General features: G+C 46.8%; 1 protein-coding gene across 4 annotated transcripts in view; it reads left to right on the top strand.

Moving 5' to 3' along the window:
• The window catches only part of ARVCF (armadillo repeat gene deleted in velocardiofacial syndrome), a 249,277-nt gene that overhangs the window by 118,841 nt on the left and 109,268 nt on the right, over positions 1-21,168 (top strand). Inside the window, exon 1 of one of the 4 annotated variants that reach the window (XM_014943995.1) lies at positions 10,142-10,160. The exons of the other annotated variants lie outside the window; for them this stretch is intronic. The gene's annotated coding sequence lies outside the window, so the exon portion shown is untranslated. Of the gene's footprint in view, positions 1-10,141; positions 10,161-21,168 lie in introns of those variants that run through there. 4 annotated transcript variants of the gene reach the window in all.

The following is a 21,168-nucleotide window of genomic DNA, read 5'->3' on the forward strand; positions in this document are numbered from 1 at the left end:
CTCTCGGGGGCTCCTCACCGGCGCCTTCATTTCTTAGCGGAGAATTAGGAGCGACAGCGGAGCTGCCCGTCCCCGGAGCGGGGGTGCGGGGGGTCCCCCGGGCGGGGGTGCGGGGGGTCCCCGGGCTGGCTCCCGGTGCGACGCCCCGACCTGCCGGCGGCTCCTTCCCCGGCCCCTTCCCGCTCCGGACACCCCGGGACCCCGGTAACAGCGGCTGGAAACGGGCTCTCGGGAAAGCAGGATTCGCTCTCGGGCTTTTGTTCGCTGTTTGCTTTTCCCAGCGCCGTTCCATCGCCTTCCCTTGGATTTCGGTGCTGAACGTACCGGGGAAATAACTTCGGGTTCAAGCGTCGTCTTTAAACAAAAAGCCCTCTCGGCCGCCGTCTTGATAATTATCCTGGACTCTGTGCAAAAAGATTTCAAATGTTATTCTTTACCTTGGAGTGTCATTGGGCGCTGCGGAGTGAAGCCGTTGCAGGCTGGGTCTCAACAACCGGGGCTCACGTAGGCTCAGGAGGTGGAGGTGGAGGTGCTCACCTTGCTCCCCTCCCTCCTCTGCCTCGGGAAGCCCTGGGGCTGGGGGGGTGACGGTAGAGCTGCTCCTCAGACCGGGGGGAGGTGGTGTCTTCAACCCTCCTTTGCCTTCTCTGCCTGTTTAGTTTAAATCGGAGTGTTTCAGGGTAAGAAAATGCAACAATAACACATCACTGATAATGCACCTGTGACTAGTGTAAGGTCAGTGCCCTGTTATTGTTGAGGGGCTTCCCTTGGGTTCAGTCACGCTGTGTTCAACTTGTCCCTCCCGGTAACAGGAGCCTGAAGGGTTTCTGGGTGCACACGGGATGGTGGCTCCGGGGGGGACAGTGTCCCTTTTGGCTGGGCCCACACGGACTGTCCTTTGTCCGTGGGCAGTCCCTGCTGGGGGGACCCAACCTTGCTCTGGTTTTGGGGGGATGACACAGGACCCAACCCTGCTCTGGTTTGGGGGACACACATTGAACCCCACTGTGGTTTGGGTGCTCCTTCCCGTCTCACTGGCTGTGTGCTCCCTGGGGAGGGAGGGATGTTACTGGTGCCTGTGGTCCTGCTCCTGCTGCCCGACCCCGAGTTCTTGTTCCTGTCATCCCACATCATGGATTGTTGACTTTCGGATAGATGGGTCCCTGAAGCAGCTCTTTGGGACTTTGTTTTGGGGTTTTTTCAATATGTGAGGGAATAAAACCCCAGAGGTAAGGAGCAGAATGCTAACTGTAAAAAAAGGTGCATTTAATGTCTCTTGGCCTGAGTTCTCCTCTTCTGGGTTTTCTATCCTGATGGGAAGAAGAGCTCGAGTGAGAGTGGAAGATTACAGTTAATCACTTCAGGTCATGCATTTCAGTTAACTTATAAATTCTTCTTCCATATCAAAACAACAAAAAAAAATCTCTTGGTTTTAATTTCCATGCTGCCTGTCATAGCTGAGGATCAGGCAGAGCTGTGTTATTTCATCTCTTCTGGTGGAGGAGGGGTTCTTGATGGATTCTGAGGTCTTTTTGCAGTATAAGTGATCAGGCTGATACCACAGCAGCATGTGAGGATGCTGTTCTTAATGAAAGGCAGTACTTTTAAACTGTGAGTTGTCAGAGAAACTTACTGTGCAGGTACAGGGGCTTTAGTAAGTAATCTTTAAGCTTTAATGATCACAATGAAGTAAAACTAAGCCAAATGGGTAAACAACTTGGAGGTGAATGGTGAGTCTATGCAGTCAGTATGGACAAAAATGGGAGGGGGGCGAGAAGGGACAAGTGCTGAGACCTGTTCCTGTGGCCAGGAGCACAGGGCAGGTGGCACCTTCTTGGTGTTCCCCCTCGGCCCTTCCCCTCCCTGCCCAGGGGGGATGAAGCTGCGGGGTCTGTGCTGGGTGTCTGCAGCCCAACCTGCTGCAGGTGTAGGGTTTGTGAAATTCAGAAGGATCTTGAAGTCTGGAACTGTTAATACGTGCAGTCACTGTGTGACATAGAGCTTTGATCTGAAACCCAAAGTGCTGCCTTGCCTGAGGGCCATGAAGTTGAGAAGGGGAAAGGAGTCATTTAAAGCAACTTTTGCCAAAAGCTCTTCAGCTCTGTGTTATTCCTGCTTCAGAAAATACTCTTCCAACATCCCTGATCCCGGCACCGAGCTCATGGAGCCATCCTTCCTCAGCGCTTTGTCCCTGCACCCTTTTGCTGGAGGACTCTACTGGTGGGGAGGAGTGTGAGGTCTCAGACCTGGCAGGGTGGGAAGGTGGTCAATGCATCAGGGAGGTACCTGAGGGCACTCTGTGCTCATCATGGAAATCTTGTGGAAGAAAAGGTGATGGAGATCCGGCAGGCAAAAGCATCATCACTTTCCAAAGAGCTGGGCAAGCCGTGCTGGAAAACAACAAGAAGGGGCTTAACTTCTGGCATGTATCTCTGTGTGGCTGCACACCTGGATTCTCACCTACCCCGGGCTGCCCCATGTGTGTGGGGCTGGCCCAGCTCTAGGGTGCTGTGCTGCTGTGGGGTGAAGAGGTGCCGCAGTCTGTGGGGCTGACCCCCTGCTCCCCAAAGGAACCCTTTGCCAGTGGCCAGGGCCCCCATATCAGCCGCGCTGCTCTGCCTCCTGTCCCTAAGGAGCTGGGGTCTGCGGAGAATTCACGCTGGATGCTTTTTTTTGCTCAAGTTACACTGCACTTACTAAAAATAGAAGCTTGGTTGTGGTTTGGGTTTGGTTTTGTTTTTTTTTTTTTAATGTATGTCTTCATAATGCAGAACGTTCTTTCATAATGTAGAAATGCTCATTGTGGAAGATAAAGAAGCTGAACCAGGGAGGGATAAAGCCGTAAGGTTGGGATAACAGAGGTGATGTTTATGTTCAAAGGTTTTGTTTCTAGTGAGGAATGGAATGTGGGATTTTGTTAGGTTTTCTTGAGGTTTGTTTTTCCTTTTAAGGAAGAGGGGGACCTGGAGATTCCTCCCTGTGTCCCAGCCATGGAATAAATGGCAAGAGGAGAGGTTTAAGAGTGAATGTGGTCCCTGATACACTCTCTCCAGTCTCAGGATTTGTATTTCCAGTTCTGGGATAGAAGTAAAACCGAAACTCAGACTTTGATAGTTTTAAATTTCACAGTGTCCTTTGTGTGTGGTGGCTCTCCTTAGGCTGCAGCCAGGCTTTGGGCTTTGTCTGTGACCATCAGCTCCAGGGGCTAAAAATCTCACTTTGGCTGAGGAATCGTAACTGTTTGTATCTGCAGCCGGGCAGGCAGGGGCTCTTCTGCCTTGCTGAGGGGTGGTGATTCCAGGGCTCGGTGCTCCCCGTGTGCTGCAGTAATGTGGAAATTCAGTACTTTCTGAGGTTTCTCAGCCTCTCCGAGTCAAGCCCACACCTGCTGGCAGCAGGAAATTGAAGAGCCCGAGTTCTCCCTCCTGGCTGAGCCCACACGTCTCCCCTCAGCATCACAACACATTCAGAAAAATAAAGTGAAAGCTGTTCTGAGTAAACCTGGAGAATTTTTGAGCTTGGGAATTTCTGCCTCCGTAAGCTAAATTGCTTGGCACGGCTCTGAACTTTTATTTTTAGTAAAACTTTCACAGCCAGACTATTGTAATGTTCAGAGAAAGAGCTATTCCTGAAAGCCTGAAATGAAACCAGGATGTGAGGGCTTATTTTTATACTGTAGAGAATGTGTTTTCGTGTGTGTGTGTGTATAAAAATAGATATATGGAGGAGATGAGAAGATGGTTTAATTTCAGTAGCATTACTCCGGAGCTGTGAGTAGTGTAACACTGATCTGAATCATCCAGAAGGTTCAGAAGACTCTTCAACTTACAAACTGGTAATTGGTTAAGGAGCTGATTAAAGATATGCAGATCAATTTGTTTATGGATGGTAGAGCCCTGAGATGCAAATGGTTGCTGTGTGTGATCAGGATTATTCTGCTGTTTGACTTGTAAACGCTTTCAAATTATTTCAGCAAGTTTTGCATGTGAAGCTGTTTCATCCCTCCCTGTTCCTGAGATGATTCCTGAGATGATTCCCAGGCGGATTCAGTGTGAGGGGAATAAAGGCCCCTTTGGCCCCGGGCACGGCAGCGGGAGGGCATCACCTGGGTGGGTCTGAGATCTAACAAAGGCATAATCCAGCCGTTGTGCAGGGATGAGAGCTTTCCAGATCTGCATGAGGTGGAGTTTAACACAGGCTATTGAAAGTATGTTGAATTCCAAGTAGCTGTGGAGAAAGGCTTGATAAGGAAACCAGTACATGACTCTATTGTCCTTGCTACGGTCCTGCCTTGTGGTGATGCAAACCAAGTCACTTGTTTTGAATGGACGAAATGACTTATTTGTAAAACAGATTATGCAGGTGGCTGGATTTCTCTGTCTACCTCTTCCTGGATCCTTGTAAATCACTGCTAAACCAGGCCATCATTCTTTTTGCCAGAAGCTCTTCTGTGGCACAGCTGTCTCCCTTTGGCATAAGCTCTGCAGAGCAGGGGCCCTGGTGGTGCCTCAACCCACCCTGACCTTCTCCCAAACACAGCCCTCGCTCCCAGTCACCTCCCTGACTTCTCCTGGTGCTTTGTCCTTCTTAGACCTTCTTCCTAATGGCACCAGTGGTGACCAGAATAGTTCTCCTATTGTTCATATACATTAAATTAGGAGGAATGTATTAGCATTTAAACTTAATCCAGCAGATGCTTTATGTTCCTGCCCTCAATTACATCGGTTATCGGCTCCTCTGCAAAACCAGTAATGTGTTTTGGGAGACCAGTGTTTCCCAGCTGGGCTGTCCTGGTGATCCCTCTGCCATTGCAAGTCTCCGATGGATCCCAGACACGGGTTCCACGAGCTTTAGAGTGAGACTCTTTATAGATCATTCTTTATGATGCTCTAATGAGGCAGCAGTTATAAATGCTATTTTCCTGGGCTGTAAAAGATTTTGACTTAAATGCCAGATGCTGTGAAAGTAAAGAATGACTTTGTAGCTTTTGTTTATAAAGTACGTGTTGATGTTGCTTATTGTAAAACCGAACTCTCGCCACTTTCACAGCTTCTGGCAGTGAGATGGCCCCTTGGACTCCTGGGTTGCTGACACTCTCCAGCTGTTTGTTTTGTTTGTTTGTTTTTTAAGGGTATCTAATGGTAAAGAGTTGCCTTTATTGGAAAGGGGATGGTTATTTCTGGGCTGGTAACTTCAAAAACTCTGATTTCATTGCTTTCCCCAAATGCTGCTTGGCTCGTGCATTACCATGCCTTGGTTGTTTGGGTTGAGTTGGTAATATTTTGAAATTAGCTGCTGTGCTGCAAATGAAATTCTTTACAGTCTAGCTACTTTTCCCTTTTTTGGCTACTAGACCTTATAAATACGGTCATATCTCTGTATTTGAGGAGAAGTGGTCTTCGTGTCATGTGAAAGTGGTGTGACTCTTGAGTGCTCACAGAAGAGGTGCTTGGACTTTGTTGCTGAGATGACTTTGTTCCCTCTGGGTGTTTTCATGTGTTGCTCGTTTGGGTAAGGATGGGGCAGGTGAAAGCACTTGATGACCCTGTTCCTGATTAGCCTGAGATTCTGGTGCACCAGCAAGGTGAGAAGGTCACAATGGAAATACTTACACATGCCCAAAACTGAAGGATTCAAGGCCCCATAATGCCCTGGTTCACATGTGCTTTGGAACCTTCAAAAGCACTTTGTATGGTCTCGGTGCTGTTGGAGATGAACCCTGTGCCTGGTTTGCAAGGAGGGGGAAAATTTCACTGAATCAGTTATGTGGAAAGCCCCTCCTTCCCTTCTAGTGCTGGCAGGCAAGTTAACAGATATTTAATAAAATATATGGAAGCTTTCTTGCCTACTACTTTGGGCATCAGTCCACCCCTGCAGGACAGTGGTGTCCCAGCAGTGCGAGACTGGAGCCTGATGCCCCAGCTCCTGTCTCCTCCCCCACATCCCCTGCTTTTTAATAACCTTATTGTGCTTTGTGGTTCTTCATTCTCCTCTTTGCCCAACAGGAATGGACTCTGGTATGTTTACAAGAGTTTTTAAAAATGGTATTTCTCACATTAGCATATGTAAATGTGAATAAATGTATGTAAATGTATGCTAGACGAGGAACATTTCACATTTGTCCTTAGCAGTTTCATCTCATCTGGGGCGTTCTTTCTCTTTCTACCGTGACATGTTGTTTTATTACCTGAGGTTAGAATGCATCTTGGTCACGGCGACACATTTATCTTGTATTTTATGATGTGATCGTATCGCATCCCATTCCTTCTCTCTCCTATTCAGCTTTTCATCTGTCAGTGACAGATTTATCTTGTATTTTATGATGTGATTGTATCGCATCCCATTCCTTCTCTTTCCTATTCAGCTTTTCATCTGTCAGTGACAGCTGTGACACCAGCTCGTGGCACGGTCCTACCAGGGCTATGCCTTGGTGCTCACCCTTGGCAATTGCTGAGGGTAATACTTCGCTTCTAAGGTACAATATTCTTTTTAGCAGGTTATTTCTGGAGGGAAGAGCCATTTGTAATTACATCAAAACCAGCAGCCATCAATCATTTTGGATGTAGGAGATGGCAAAAAAAGGCTTCCTCGGGTAGCGTTGAGTGAATCTGCAGCAAACAGGAGGTGACACTACACCCCGCTCTCCGGCTGCAGCAGCACGAGGAGGTGCAAAGAAGTGCTAATTCCTTGTTTGTGTGACAGCGACAGACAGACCTTTGTATTTGCAGCTTGTGTATTTCAACATACAAAAATAGGTATTTTCCTTCAATTCCACGAGACTGTGAAGCGAGAGTGAGAATGTTGGTCAGTTCCATTGTTGAAAATGTTCTCACCCTTTTTAATGTTGGAATTAGAAATGTCTCATTTCGTACATTTCCTCAAGGGCCAAATCTTCAAATAGAAGACTGCTGCTAGATGGGCAACCAAAATGAGGGACTGGGTTTCTAACTTTTTGAGCAGGTACACACCAGCTCCCAATAGGATTAGAGATTTGATTATTGTTCTGTGTCAATCTGCTGAACAGTTTTGGAAACCTGGCAGCTGATTTGGATGCGTCAATGGGAACCCAACCGTTGGCCTGCACGTTGCTGTACATCCCGTGTGGCACACTGTTCATCCAGGAACTTTTTCTGCTGCTTGTTTTTTGAGACTCTAGTCAAAATCATGTCTCAGTTACATGGGATCAATTTCTTTTTCTTGCTCTCTTCCACAAAGCTGGTATTTTAAAATCTCAACTTAGCAGGGCCAGTGCAAACTTCTCAATACTCAAATGAAATGTAATTTTCTCCCTTCCCGCCTGTGGGAAGAGGCGTAGTGAATGTTGTGTGACACCATCCCGGGCTCAGCTGGATTCCAGAGACTTCCCAGAAAAAGAGTGGGGGGTGACATCTCCCTCTGTCAGGGTCATTGGGATGGGGAGGAACAGCCGCCGTGCTGGGTCCGACTGTACAAATCCACTGCCACGGGGGGGGTGTTCCAGGCGTTGTTCTCTTTGAATTTTCTGGTGTTCAAAGAAACTTGGCCCAAGATACCCAATGTGGATACTGTTTTGGCAACTGGAATCACAGAAATATTTATGAAGGCCGTTGGGTTCTTATCCCTCCTTCCTGTATTTAAAATTCCCTTAAGTGTTTTGTTTTATTCTTCTAAAAAAATCCACAGTTTTCTTTTAAAGGGACAGGCAGAATTAGCTTTCTCCTGGGTGTAAAGTATGGATAAATGCTTTTTAAAGGTGGGTGAGGTGAGGGAGGGTGACTTCTGCCCGGGGCAAAATAAGCTAAATATTGGCCCTGGTGACTGTGGAGGACAAACATCTCAAAAGCTGTTGCAGAGTTTGAGTTGTTGGAACAACAGGCTGAAGTGCATTGTTTGATGCACTAACAAACATCTCAAAAGTCGTTGCAGAGTTTGAGTAGTTGGAACAACAGACTGAAGTGCATTGTTTGATGCACTTCTCAGTTGTGTTACTGGTCTCTGAAATTCCAGATTCAGTCCTGGTAGTGCTTGTGGGAATTTAAGAGCTGGTCTTCCTTTCTGCCATCTCGCTAATTGTGGTGATGGTTCTGTCACCGTCGTAGTGCTTGTGGGACTTTAGAGATGCTCTTCCTTTCTGCCATCTCGCTAATTGTGGTGATGGTTCTGTCACTGTCCGGGTACAGGGCTCTGAAACCTCCCTGGGGGGGGTACAGGGGGGTTGGAGGGGAAGGGGTGGCTGTGGGGAGCCCATCAACTCAACTACACGGAAATGAAAGAGTTAAGAATGGGAATCTGATTGCACAGCTGAAATCTCAATTTGAACTTGTGGTGTCTCCGGAGAAAATGCCATTCAGCACCGTTGCACAGAGTTATTTCATTCTTAATTTTAATTGACACGTCCCAGAATGCAGCCTTCTCCTCGGCTCCTCCCAGCACAGGGGTGTCTGCGTCGCTGTCTCTGCGGGTGACTCCTGGGTTTGAAATCCAGGTCAGCAGTAATTCCCCTTCTGGTACCCACATCCTTTCTGCCTACCTTACTCACTCAATAGCTTTATGAAACTTGAATGAATCTTTCCCTAAGTAAGGTGTTGGTCACCTCCTGGGATTTCAGCTTAATGACTTGACCCAGCTCCAGTTTTTTCTCCCCTCCCTGCCCCACGGGTGCCTGTTGAGCAGGTAGAAGGATGCTGTCGTGGGAGTGATGGGGGTACCCTGGGCACCCTCACTAACTGAAAAGTCATTCTCTTATTCATGGTTGTGAAAATAACATTAATGTTCCAACTTTATTGGGAGAGGGGGAGAAAAACCTCAAGACAAAATTTGTAGTGTAACACCAGTTTTTCATTCTTTTTCTGGGTTTAATTCAAATGCAGTTATTTATAAACCCAGCAACATAGGGGTCGGGGTGTGAAATGCCTGTCCCTTCCCTGACATCAGTTTCACAAGCTTGTAGCTGGAGCCTATAGTCTGCATCACACCTTTCCATGAATGCTGGTCCGTCACATGAAAAAAAACCTGTAAAAATCCTGTGATTTAGTGTGTTTATGCTCTGGTACAGCTGCCTGCCTGCCTCGGCTGGGGTGGGGGATTCATCATTTATTAAAGCAGGGCCGTGTTTGGTTTGTCCAGCTGACCCTGTGGGCTGGGGTGAGCACCAGAGCTTTGTTCTTGGCAGAATCGTTCCTCTCGTGTATGTTTCCTCAAAAACTTAAAGGTTTCAGAATCTGAGTGTGTACCTGTGGCTGTTTGTAAACACAGTATTACAGATACACTTTACAGGGGCTACACCACAAAAATCTGGAATGTGTCTCTGGGTGGATGTTGTTTATTAAATTAACTTTCTGTCTCTCCTCCCTCCCCCACCGATACCCATATGCTAACGGTCTGGGAAAAAAAAGTTGTTTATGCAGCCTATTGTTCAGTCCAAGTGCGTATTAGCAATGGTCACAAGCTCTGCTTAAATATTTGATAAGCTGAGCCCACGCTGAAGGTCTGGGGAAAAAAAAGTTGTTTATATGCAGCCTATTGTTCAGTCCAAGTGCGTATTAGCAATGGTCACAAGCTCTGCTTAAATATTTGATAAGCTGAGCCCAGAGTGCACTAACCTGCTTCCCTCTGTTGTCTGCTTCTGCGTTTCCACTTACACCTCGTTAGTAACCTAGACAGGCTTGAAACGTGTAAGCTTTTAGCAGATATTTGATTTCAGACACGCTTTGTTCTCAGAGTTCCCTTTTGTTGTGCTCGAATGACAGAGCTTTGAGTAATAAGAAACTTTTATTTGGTTTTTCCCACCCGTGCTCTGCTCTGTGCAGGGGTGGAGGGGCGGCTCTGGGACTCGCCTCCCAGTAACTATGATGGTTTCTATTCCAGTCAGGATTTTAACACAACTACTGTTGTTAGCGAAGGGCATTTGGCAGGTAGGGTTTGTACAGCTTCCCTGCTTTGTTCCGGGGAGTTGGGAGCACTGCCCCTTCTAGGGTCAGGCTGCAGAGTAGGAGAATAAAGAAATGCCGAGTGAAAATAAGGGGCTGTTGGAATGAGTCTTCTCCTGGCTCTGGGTGGAGAAAGGTCGATGTGCTTTCTTCTTCCTGCCCCCAGGGCACTAGTGTGGAGCCGCAGCTGCTCTCCAGGACTTCTGATCCCATGGAGAGGGAACTTCTTCATCTCTCTGCAGAGAAAAGCAGGTTTGAGCTCCGGAGTTTCATTGTCCGGGGACGTTGGTCTCTGCCTCGTACCCATCCCGGCAGGTTGAGTGCAGTGGGGCTTTGATTTTTGCTTAGTCAAAGTCCTTTTAGGAGCATCATTATCTCTGAAGGCAATTTAATTTACAGGAAATGCATTCAGCTTCTTGCAGTGTGTGCATCAAGAAAATTTGAGTAGGTAATTAATCTGAGGAACTGGAAATTAATTGGGAGGGAAATTGTTGCTTTAAAGATGTGCTAAATAATCACCCTTTTACTATATTTAGCTATCTATTGAAGTACTATAAGATGTAGAGAAGCTAAACCTCTGTAGCCTGGTACTCCTTATTTTGGAGGGACAAGACAATGCAACACAAACAGCCATATATTTCTTCCTTGAACTCACTGGCCTCGTGTAAGAGCAGAAAGCTCGCTGGCTGCTGGCAGGAGAGTTTGGGAGCTACTGGCTGCCTGGCGTGTTGTCATGGGCCTTTGAAAAAGTCAGCTTTTTCTATAGTTTTCCAGAAGGGGAGGTCAGCCATGTGGGTACGTAAGGACTCCGTCGCACCAGGCTGGAGGCTCAGACCCGATCTGGGCTCTCTGCTTTCTTGGGGGTTTTCCCCTTTGGTGGCCAAGGAGTTGCCACCAAGATGAGAGAGGGATGGTGAAGAGGAGGGTGTTGATACTGGAGCAAGTTGGTTTTGCTGGTGCTGAGTTGAATCTTCAGCCGTCTGGTTGTAACGGTGTCACTCCGGGATTCAGTCTTCCCTCGTTAGAGGGGTTTAATTGGGATGTGATGAGTGGAGCTGGTGAGCAGTGTGTCAGGGATGCTGTGGTGTCTGGCAGCAGGAGGATCGATGCGGTGAGCAGCAGCACATCAGTCCTGGGGCTGCCGATTCACAATCTGATCCGGGACCTGTTTTCCTGGGCAGCGGCTGGGAATGTCAACACAGAATGATGTGGGGCGGCGTGTCACTGCCATGGAGACAGCCTGGTAGGAATTACCTGGGGTTAATTCTAGAAAGCAGCGATGTAAAGGTTAAACAAGCACGGAAATGTGACAGAGAGCAGGTATCTGTTATGGTATTAAGAATATACTGCAGATATAAAGAACATACGGGAGAAGGTGCCTCTTAACCCGCAGTTGGGACTGTGGGATGAAAGGGGGTTGATTTGCAGGATGGGAACCTCCGAAAGCTGCTCTCCAAATCAGTCAGGTCACGTGGGCAGAGAGTGCAGAGGGTTCATAATGATGATTGATGAAGAGCTGGATTTTAAAGAGCTTTTTTAAAAGAGATTGTGGAGTGTGTGTTTGCACACTTGGGCTTCTTAAAGCAATCCCGTTAGTGGGATGCCAGGAGGGAGAGGTCTGCAGGGATGGCCCCCCCAGCCCTGGAGAGCGGGGGGAGAGAGGATGGGCAGGTTTTAGGGACGTTGTTGCTTTTCTGATCAAGGCTAGAGATACCGTTAAAAGATCCTTTTGCTATTCCACCCTAGGAGTGAATTCTGGGGGCATTGTCAACACTTTCCTACTGAGCTAAAGGCAAGTGCCTTCCAGCTCCTGGGCACTGTGCTCTGCAGCGAGGAAATAAGGGGATGTAACTTTGGGGTTATCCTGGGAAAAACCCTCAGTGCTTCTGGTGCTGGGGAAATGTAACTTTCAGACCATACCTGAATGTATATAGAAAGAGTAGAGAGATGCTTTAAGTGGTGTGGAGAAGAGAACATCAGGAAAAAGTTACTTTGGAGTTTGGGACAAATTAACCAAAAACTGTGCTCTCTTTCCCAGTGAATGATGTGATTTTTAAGACTTCTGTGTGCAAAACCTGAGATGATAAAGTGCTGAGTCTGCTGATTTGAGTCCTGGGTCACATCCTGTAGTTCTTAGATAACATACCATAGCAACACAAAGCAAAAAGGTGTATTTGGACATCCTGTGACATCTTGCTCCATTCAGGGATCTAGACCAGGAGATCCTAGTGCCCCCTGGTCCCTCCCCCTTCGTGGTATCTCTGAGAGCTTGAGGTGTTTGCTTCTGCTGGAATCTCTTCAGCTGAGCAGAGAGCAGGAGGAGCTGTAGGAGTTCCTTGTTCTTTCTTTATAATGATTAATGTCCATCCCCTCCCTTCTAGTGAGGCAAGTTGATGGTTTGGGCAGGTTAAATGTCTCTGAACGTTTTGGCAGGTAGATAGTTCCTGCCCTGTGTGCATAGATGCCAGCAGGCGAGGTGCCAGGAGGTGTGTGAGGCTGCAGGGCTGGGGACAGGACCCGGAGCAGCGTTGCCAGCAGCAGTGGTGTGTCCAGATGCTCATCCCTGGCTGTCACCGGGTGGCAAGAGCCACAGCAAGTGGAACACGTGTAGTAAACATCGCCTGCAAAGTCCAGATGTCAGGAGCTTCTGCACACACGTAGGGTGTCTGCTCTGCTTCTGTGGGATAGTGAAAAAAATACATGAGAGAAGTTGTAGATAAATGTGTGATGCTTTTGTGAGACTTGAACAGATTGTTGTCCCTGCGTTCTTTGTCACTAAAAGCCCGTTACAGCCCCGCATGGAGGAGGGTGATGGGCTGGTGCTGCTTGGTTGGGCCAATGCAAGGTCTTTGGGGCTCTCTGGGGTCCCTGTGATGGAGTGAGGTTTTGGAAAGGCTGGGAAAGGAGAGCTTGAACAGAAACCATATAAATCTTTCAAAGATGCATTAAGCTCACTGAATGGCACATCTGAAGTTTGTGTTGGTCTTCTCTGTGTACCAAAAAGGCAAGATTAAAAAAATATGTGCAAGTTTAGAGAGTGTTTGGTGCCTGAACTGCTCACTGTCACATCTGCTCCACGTCCCATCGATTTTCCTGCTCGGTGGTGCCTGAGAGAGGCTGCACCAAGAAGGGAGTCATTGCTCACCCACAAATCTCTTCAAAAGTTGATTTGTTACTGGAAGGGTCTCCCCTAAAAACAGAGGGAGGGGAGGGGAAAGAAATGCTTACTGAATGCTCTCAGCCTGTTGCAAACAGAAGGCATTATGTACTTTATACAAGCCTTTTTTTTTGTTCTGTCTATTGCATCATTTCTCTCATAATTTTTGCTTGCTTAATTAAAAAAAAAGGCAAAAATAATTTAAGTGGAAAAGGTGGCTTTAGTGAATAACTTTCTCCCAGTGACAGTATTCTAGATTACTTCAAAGATGTGTCCTCAGTGTTGAGTTTTGGGTCTGTATAATAAACCTCATTGATTGTTGGAGATGGATTGGTTCGGGCGCTGTGCTCTGGGTAATGGCACGTCGGCTTAATACGTATCCTAATGCTCTTGGCTGGCACTGAATGGGAGTTACTGGAGTGAGAATTTCCCAATGACACTGGAGCCTGAAAACTGGCATTGTGCAACATGCCTGGTTACAATGAGGCAGCTTTACTGGAATACAACAAAAAGACTATGTTGTTAGTTTAAAAAAGAAAAAAAAAAGGCAGATTTGATTGTTTTACATAGGTGATTCAGAAACTTGGACTTTTTTTACATAGAGGCTATTAAAGTATCCTTTTGAAATCGTTGTGGTGAGTAATTCTTGCACTGCATTAATGGTTATCCCAATGAGCACGCACAAACTAAACCCACATTTTTAAAATTCCTGCATTGACGCTATTTCTGCAGTAATGAGAAAGCTGGGATTTGCCGGAATGGACAGACGTCATCTGTACAAAAGATAAATGGCTACCAAGAAAGAGCTAGGAAGGACCTTTAATAAGATCAAAACACCGGAAGAAATAATGAAAAGCTTTCTGGAAAAGGATCTTGCCTGTTTTGTTATTAAAAGCATGTAGGATGTAGCAGGAATGAGCAAATTGGGTTTCCAGAACAATGCAATGGTTGGGACAGAGGGTTTTGGTTCAAGACAAAAATGGAAAGAAATGAGAATTCTTCATGGGAGATAAATCCAGTGAGTGTTAACTATTACTTCCCATCTAATCCGAGGGAAAGAGAGGTAATTCCACAACCAGTCGCTGGCACTGGTGGGGCTGGCAGGTTATGGGGTCCAAGCCTGGGCCCCTGTTAATTGTCTCTGACTCTTAGTTTTGCTGGCTTTTATCATTTCTGTGTGTTCTTGAGAAATGCTTACTTCCTTCATTGACTTCTAGATACCTTTCCCTGGCACTATAGTTGTTTACAGACTTTAAAGAACTCGGATATTTAGTTTAAGACTAAAGATGTAAAGTCATGATTCCCAGAAAGACTGAATGACTTCAAAAGGAAACCGGGAAGCTTTCTAGTTCAAGATTATCAGCTATTTAGAAAACTCAGCGTTCTTTTGTCGCATCGTTTCCATAAGCCCATGGTTTTTATAAGGAAGCAAAAAAAAAAAAAACCCCAAAACCCAACCCCTGGCTGTAGTTGGGAGGTAGCCTTTTGTAGTGGAAGCTTACAGAAATACTTACTCCCACAACAAAAAAAAAAAACCAGCCCCTGGCTGTAGTTGGGAGGTAGCCTTTCGTAGTGGAAGCTTACAGAAATACTTACTCCCTGCTTCTGAGACTTCTCATAAATGGATAGGACCCATTTCTGTTAAATTCTTTAACTTTTAAACATGTTTTTATTCCTTCTCGCCTTCTGCCTTCCTCCCCTGGAGGTGGCCCGAGTGTTTTAGAAACAACATAGTCAACTGGAGCTCGTTGAATAATTCAACTGTTGCCTGAAGTGATAGTAAAAAGAGGACGACCCATTTAATAAATCAACCAGAGCTAAAAGCTCTGTGGTTTGTATAAATGTTCATCTGCCCTCCCTTTGAACTACGCAAATTTCTCTTCTGAAATGCATTTTTTCCCCTCCCAGCTGGGTTTCCCAGCTCTGGAAGGGTGCCTGAGCCACCTGTGGGTTATTCTGGCAAGTTGTGTTTTTATTCCTTCTGCCTTCCTCCCCCGGAGGTGGCCTGAGTGTTTTAGAAACAACATAGTCAACTGGAATGTTTTTATTCCTTCTCGCCTTCTGCCTTCCTCCCCTGGAGGTGGCCCGAGTGTTTTAGAAACAACATAGTCAACTGGAGCTCGTTGAATAATTCAGCTGTTGCCTGAAGTGATAGTAAAAAGAGGACGACCCATTTAATAAATCAACCAGAGCTAAAAGCTCTGTGGTTTGTATAAATGTTCATCTGCCCTCCCTTTGAACTACGCAAATTTCTCTTCTGAAATGCATTTTTTCCCCTCCCAGCTGGGTTTCCCAGCTCTGGAAGGGTGCCTGAGCCACCTGTGGGTTATTCTGGCAAGTTGGTTCTGTTAAGCAGATCTCTTCCAGAGGATCCTGGGGCTGTTGCTTCAGCAACACACGGGACGTGGTGGACTGTTCTCTCCATCCGTGGGGCATTCCTGGCTCCTTGTCCTCTCTCGTGGTTGCTCCTTAGGACTCCCTGCTTTAGGCTTCCCAGATCCTCTGCCAGAGCCACTTCCCAAGAACTCCCAGTGTCTCCCCTAGAGTTTCTCAACCATTTTTAACCCAAGAAATACAGATCCTTTGGGGGCTGCTGCAGGCTGCCTGCTGAAGCAATGGAAAGTGACCTATCCTTTTCATGGATGCTTTTGCTTTTCTTTAAATAAATAAGAATTCTCTAAGTGTTCTTTATTTCTTGTTTGCGCGTTGTGCCTCTGTTATCTAAAACGGATGTAAATGCAGAACACTGTCTTTAGGGGACATTGCACAGGAGTACGGCTGTCTAGGGAAGTTCATAAACCTTTTGCTAAAGACATTCTTCTGTCTATAGTTTGTGTCAGACTTTTATTTAATCCCTTTGGACAGGCACTTGCCAGTACATCAGTGTGTTACTGTATAAATTGCTTTTTCATTGTTGCTGTAATTGTAAAATAATCCCTCTATTATACCCACCCCATGATCAGGGCATTATCTTTCTGCTGAGCTCCAACATTTCTTGGTGCCTGGTGCTGTCCTGCCTGTCCAAATGAGAGGTATTTATTAAATTGGCTTTTCAGTTGTGGCTCAATTGAAACACTGGCATAGTGAGCAGTAGGAGAGACGTGCTCCATGCCTGCCTCGAAACATCATCATCTCCCTTGTAGTTTATTGCTTTTTTTTCTTTCTTTTTCTTCTTTTTTTTTTTTTTAAATGGGCTGTATTTCAGCCCGTGTCTGTAGGCTCAGGCTGGCTGTGCGGGGCTACTGAGCCTGGTGTTTGGGAGGCTGCTGGGGAGGGATGTGTGAATGCTGCTGTGTGTAAATAAATAATTGTAGGTTTCAAATCAAGGTCTGGGGAGAGGCGACCCATTTACTTCTCTTGCCTGTGGGGTGTTAAACAGCGCTGAATAGGAGCCTACAGAGATGACCCTGTGGGACCAGGCACTGGGGCTGCTGCCCTTCGGCACGGAGCCCAGAGGTAGTGGCCTTCTCAATAAAACTTTGTGCCCTTTGAAGCATCCCAAACCTCTGCCTTAATCAAGAGGTGGATTGCGAGGTAACACTCTGAGCATTTTCAGGAGCCTCTGGCTGTTCTTGTTTTGTGCTGTGTTTATTGTTCTGTGAATGGTTGGGGTGCTTTCTCTCTGGCTGCAAGGAAAACCCTTCCTAGTGCAGATCGGGCTTCTTCCCACCCCCTTCTTGTGAGTGTATTCAAAACTAAATGGGGGGGGGGGCGGGGGAAGGCCGCTGGGTCTTCTAATTTGTTTCTCCTGAAACACAATCAATCTCAGATGATCACTCCAGACACAAGCTGGAGAGGCTGAGTGGTGCGTCTGGATCTTCTGGTACCCTCCCCTTCTCTCCAGGCTGGGATCTGCCCATGGGCTTTGGTTGATGTGTTGGCAATCCAGGCTTTGGGAGTCACCTGGTTCAGAAGAGAAGTTGATCTAAGTTCAAAGAGTTAAAAAAGCAAAAAGAAAGTGAAGCATCTCATGTCTCTATATACTTCCTGTGCTTGAGCCTGGGGACAACTTAAGATTTGGTTTTTGAAGCTCTTCCATAGAACCACCAGAGTTACAAGTATTTCAATAATAAATGAGGCAGAACCAAACTGACATAGAAGGATGTGAAAGAGGAGGCTGCTCTCAGTTTGCAGTTCCCAGTGCTTCTCCCGTCCATGCAGCTCCCACTGGCCATGTTTGACTGGAGGAAGAAAGGGTGAATGACTTGCCTTGAACTGCTCTATCTTGTGTCTGCCATCAGGAGTGGTTTGGAGCCCATTTTTGGTTTGAGAAACTACTTTAGAGGAAATATGGCTAATTTGGAGGCGGTTAAGAGTGTATTTTCCAAAGAGAGGTCAGGGATTTTTTGTTTTGGTTTGGTTTGAAGCTCCGTTTAAGAGCAAGCCTGCCAGTTTCCACAGTTCAGCTTTAATTTTATTTTCCCCACTTGCCATACCAACAGCAATATCTGTTATCAAATGTATGACCAGGCCAAGTCAATAAATTCTAAATGCATCCTAAATTACTTCTCTCTGCCTTACACATTTTTATGAGGTTATCGAAAGGCTCACTCGATGCGTGTTCAGATGAGCAGGGGAAATGAAACTGGTTTCCCCTTTCCCTCCTCTTCCCTCCCCCTGACAGACCAATATGCTTTGCCTTGAAATTGTAAAATGTCCTTTAAAGGTCTCTGAAGCACACAGCAGAAATGGTCTCAACTGTCCTTTTGAAAGAAAACTATACATGCTTTTTCTTTTTGCTATTCAGAAACAGGGAAAACAATCCCCCCAACATGCTGCTCTTGTGCTGGAAAGGATTGTATTCCTCCCAGATGCACGTTTGCTTACGCTGGTGGGAGGAATACCTGGTGTCAGCAGAACTGGGGTGTTTCTGAAAGTGGTGCCTGGTAAACCAGAGTGAAACACTTTAGGCTTGAGAAAAATCAAGCCTGTAAAACTAGGGCTGTCTCATGAGTTACTTAATCTGCATCAGCTCAGAGAAGTTTTATGGGTATCACTCAACCGCTACATAAATAACTTATTTGTAAAGCCACCCTTTTGACCAACAAAAGGGCTCTTTGCTGGAGGCAGCTGGTTTGGGGCTGTCGGTCTGTCGGTCCCGGCTGCTCCGGGCTTGGCTTTCCCACAGCACAGGGAGATGCTTGGGCAGGTTTCTCTGTGCAGCCTCAACCACCTTCCAACACAGAAACCTTTTCTTTGGATGCCTGGGATGTATCTCCACGCCAAGGCAGTGGTGTGGATGGCTCGGGTGGAGAAGGGTTGCTCTGGTTTTACTGGAGAAGGCTGAGGGTGTTGCAGAGCCAGCCCCACCAGCACAGCAGATGGCCAGACCAGCGCCGTGTCGTAACAAGGAATGATTGCTTGTAGGGAACCACATCTATTGATTAATTAACACAGAGATCAGCAGCAAGGATGCAAAGGACAAAAAAAAAAAAGTCGTTTTGCCCAGAAGTGAAGGCAGGAGAGAGCTGGTAAGCTCCAAAAAGAAGTACGAAGAGAAGTGTGTGTGTACAACAGACAGTCGGAATTGGCTGGAAGACCAGAAGATCTCCAGAGTGGTGCTGTGCTTTCCAGCTGTTTGTCCCAGCAGGATTCGTGTTCATGTGACTGGGAGAATTGTTTAGGCTTTGTGCTTGTTTGAGAGCCGGGCTTCTCTTGTGTCAGTGTAAAGAACCAGGGTTTGAGATTCGGAGGTAGAGCTGGCTTCAGTGGGGAGAAGAGGAGAACTTTTTTATCTTTCTGAGGAAAGAGGCTTTTAAAAACCACATGGATGATCTGGAAGAGGAGAAAATACTTGAAAAGTTCCTATTAGAGTTGAGATTGAACTGCAGGACTTCAATCCAGTGGAATGAATTTCAGTGTGTAGGAATATGAAATGTGGGACAGGGAGTGTTTGAGACACTCAATCTGCCTTTGCAGATACAGAGCTCTCACTTGCCAGCTAAAAGGCAGGACCTTCCCTAAGCTGGATTGTTGTCTCTGTTGTTGTTTGCTTTTTACCTTACTTTGTTGTTAGCCCATATTAAAGAATCTGGGAAATGATTGTGTTGGTTCTTCCCAGGGGGAAAGAAGCTGCTATTAATAGAGCAACTTCTGGCAAAAAAATTGAGGTTAGACTTTGTGGAATTGGAACTGAGACTCTACAAATAACCTGGAATCGAACACCTACAGGTCACAAATCTTCTTGTGAAGAAGATAAATGTCTGTTTGCCCCTACAGAGGGATGCCATGGGGTTAGTTGCTCTACATCCCTATTCCCAGGCTCCCCTTTATGCCACTGCTGGAGCCTTGGGTCCCACTGCTGTGTCCTCTTCCCTGCCCCTCTCCAAAAGTGAGTGGTCCCTGGAACTCGGTGCAGAGAAGACCCCGGAATGCTAAGAATGGCTGTGGTGAACAGTAGGTTGTAGGACTAATAAATGAGATGGTTTATTTTGGCCCGGTGCCTTGGATTGAACGGGGCTGGCAATAAAACCTCTGAGGCAGAGCTCCTGCGAGTCGTATCCGATGGTTGTAAAGGGCTGATGTGGAAGGGGGGTAAGAAATGGCTCAGTCGAGGTGCTGGGGTCTCGGTCACGGCGTGGGAGGGTGATACTTGGGGCACACACTGGAGCAGAGGGATGTTGGCCATCAGGTGCTAAGGTAGGACGGGCAGTAACAAAGCAGACAAGAACTCTGCTTGAAAATAGCGAAGGAGGTTAGAACCGCTGTGGTTTCTGTGTGTACAGAAAGGGTGGCTGATGCTGGGATTTTAAGAGAATTGACTAGATGCTGAGGGCAGCAAGTGCTTTTGGCATGGGGAAAGCTTAGGAAAAGTTTAGCAAAACCATCTGAATTGTAGCTAAATGGAAGGAAAAAAGTATGAGGGAAAGAGGATGAGATGGGGAAAGGCTTGGTGGCCCCAGCCTGTGCCAGCCAGCCCAGGGGGCTGCAGGGCTTTTTGCTTTGGTCATTTCACTCTAATGCTGGTGTGCTCTCCTTGCCACGAGAGGGAATGGCAGCCCGTGGCCAGGGGAGTCCTGCAGTTCAATGTCCCCTGTGAAATCCTTTATATTTGAGTCCAACAACATTTAGCATTTTAGCAGGAGCCCGCAGTGATAGGCAACATCTGTGTGCAGCATTGCTGAAATTCCTGATAAATGAGTTCCAGAGGCACCCTTCTATTTGTGGGACGTTTCACAAATTCTGCCGCACAAAAAGAACAAAGTTTATCAGCCCAACTCTTTGGTGGCCTGAAAAGTTAAAGAACTGGAGTCTGCTCTTTGGATGATGGGAGAGACAGGAGTCTGCTTGTTGGACACTGGTGCACTTTGAGATGAGCCCTTCCTTGCCGTTGCTGACAACCAACCTGTCCCGTAAGCTCTGGGGGGAGGTACTGGGGGACACGGGGGGTGGGTGACCTGTTGCTAATCTGTGCCTCAGTTTCCTCTTCTGTGAAATCAGCAGCCTTTAAAATGAATGCTGGTTCTGAACTTCTCAGGATGTAGAGAAGGTGGTGATTGTGAACTGTAAGATATTATTGGAAGGTGGTTGAATTATTACAACGTGAGTGAAAACAGGGTCTGTCTTTAGGACACCTCCTGCGGTGGTGGAGAGCTGGTGCTGTCCCTGCTTTGTAGAAGGTCACTCCTGTCAATCCCATCCAGATGTGTGTCCTCAGGGTTTGTCTAAACAGGGTTTTCACTGCGTGGTGTTAATAGCTCTTACGCTGGCTCCCAGCGGGGTCCCACCCTTGTGCTTTCACCTCCCTGTTTATCCACTCTTGCTCCCCTCCCACTGATTTCTATTTTTTTCTCTATTCAGCTGTCTTGATTCAACAATTTTGGAGGAATAAATCTATCTTTCTTTCCTCTTATGGGAGAGAAAAATAAAAAACAAAATAGGAGGGACTAGAAAGCCTGTTACAGAGAAATGGGGGTAGGAACAGACCTGGACATTTTTAGCCCTGGGACACCTTGCAGCAGCAGAGGAGCTGTGTGAATTTTGGAATGGGTAAGACAGCGCGGGGTGAACCATTCTGGGAAGTCTGGTGAGATGCTGGTGTGACTCAGACTGGTTTGATAATAAGGCTGGGAGGCTGGGGGCTCCATTCATCCCCACGGCACG

This window comes from Calidris pugnax, unplaced genomic scaffold (assembly GCF_001431845.1).
Source record: "Calidris pugnax isolate Ruff unplaced genomic scaffold, ASM143184v1 scaffold138, whole genome shotgun sequence".
Lineage (NCBI taxonomy): Eukaryota > Metazoa > Chordata > Aves > Charadriiformes > Scolopacidae > Calidris > Calidris pugnax.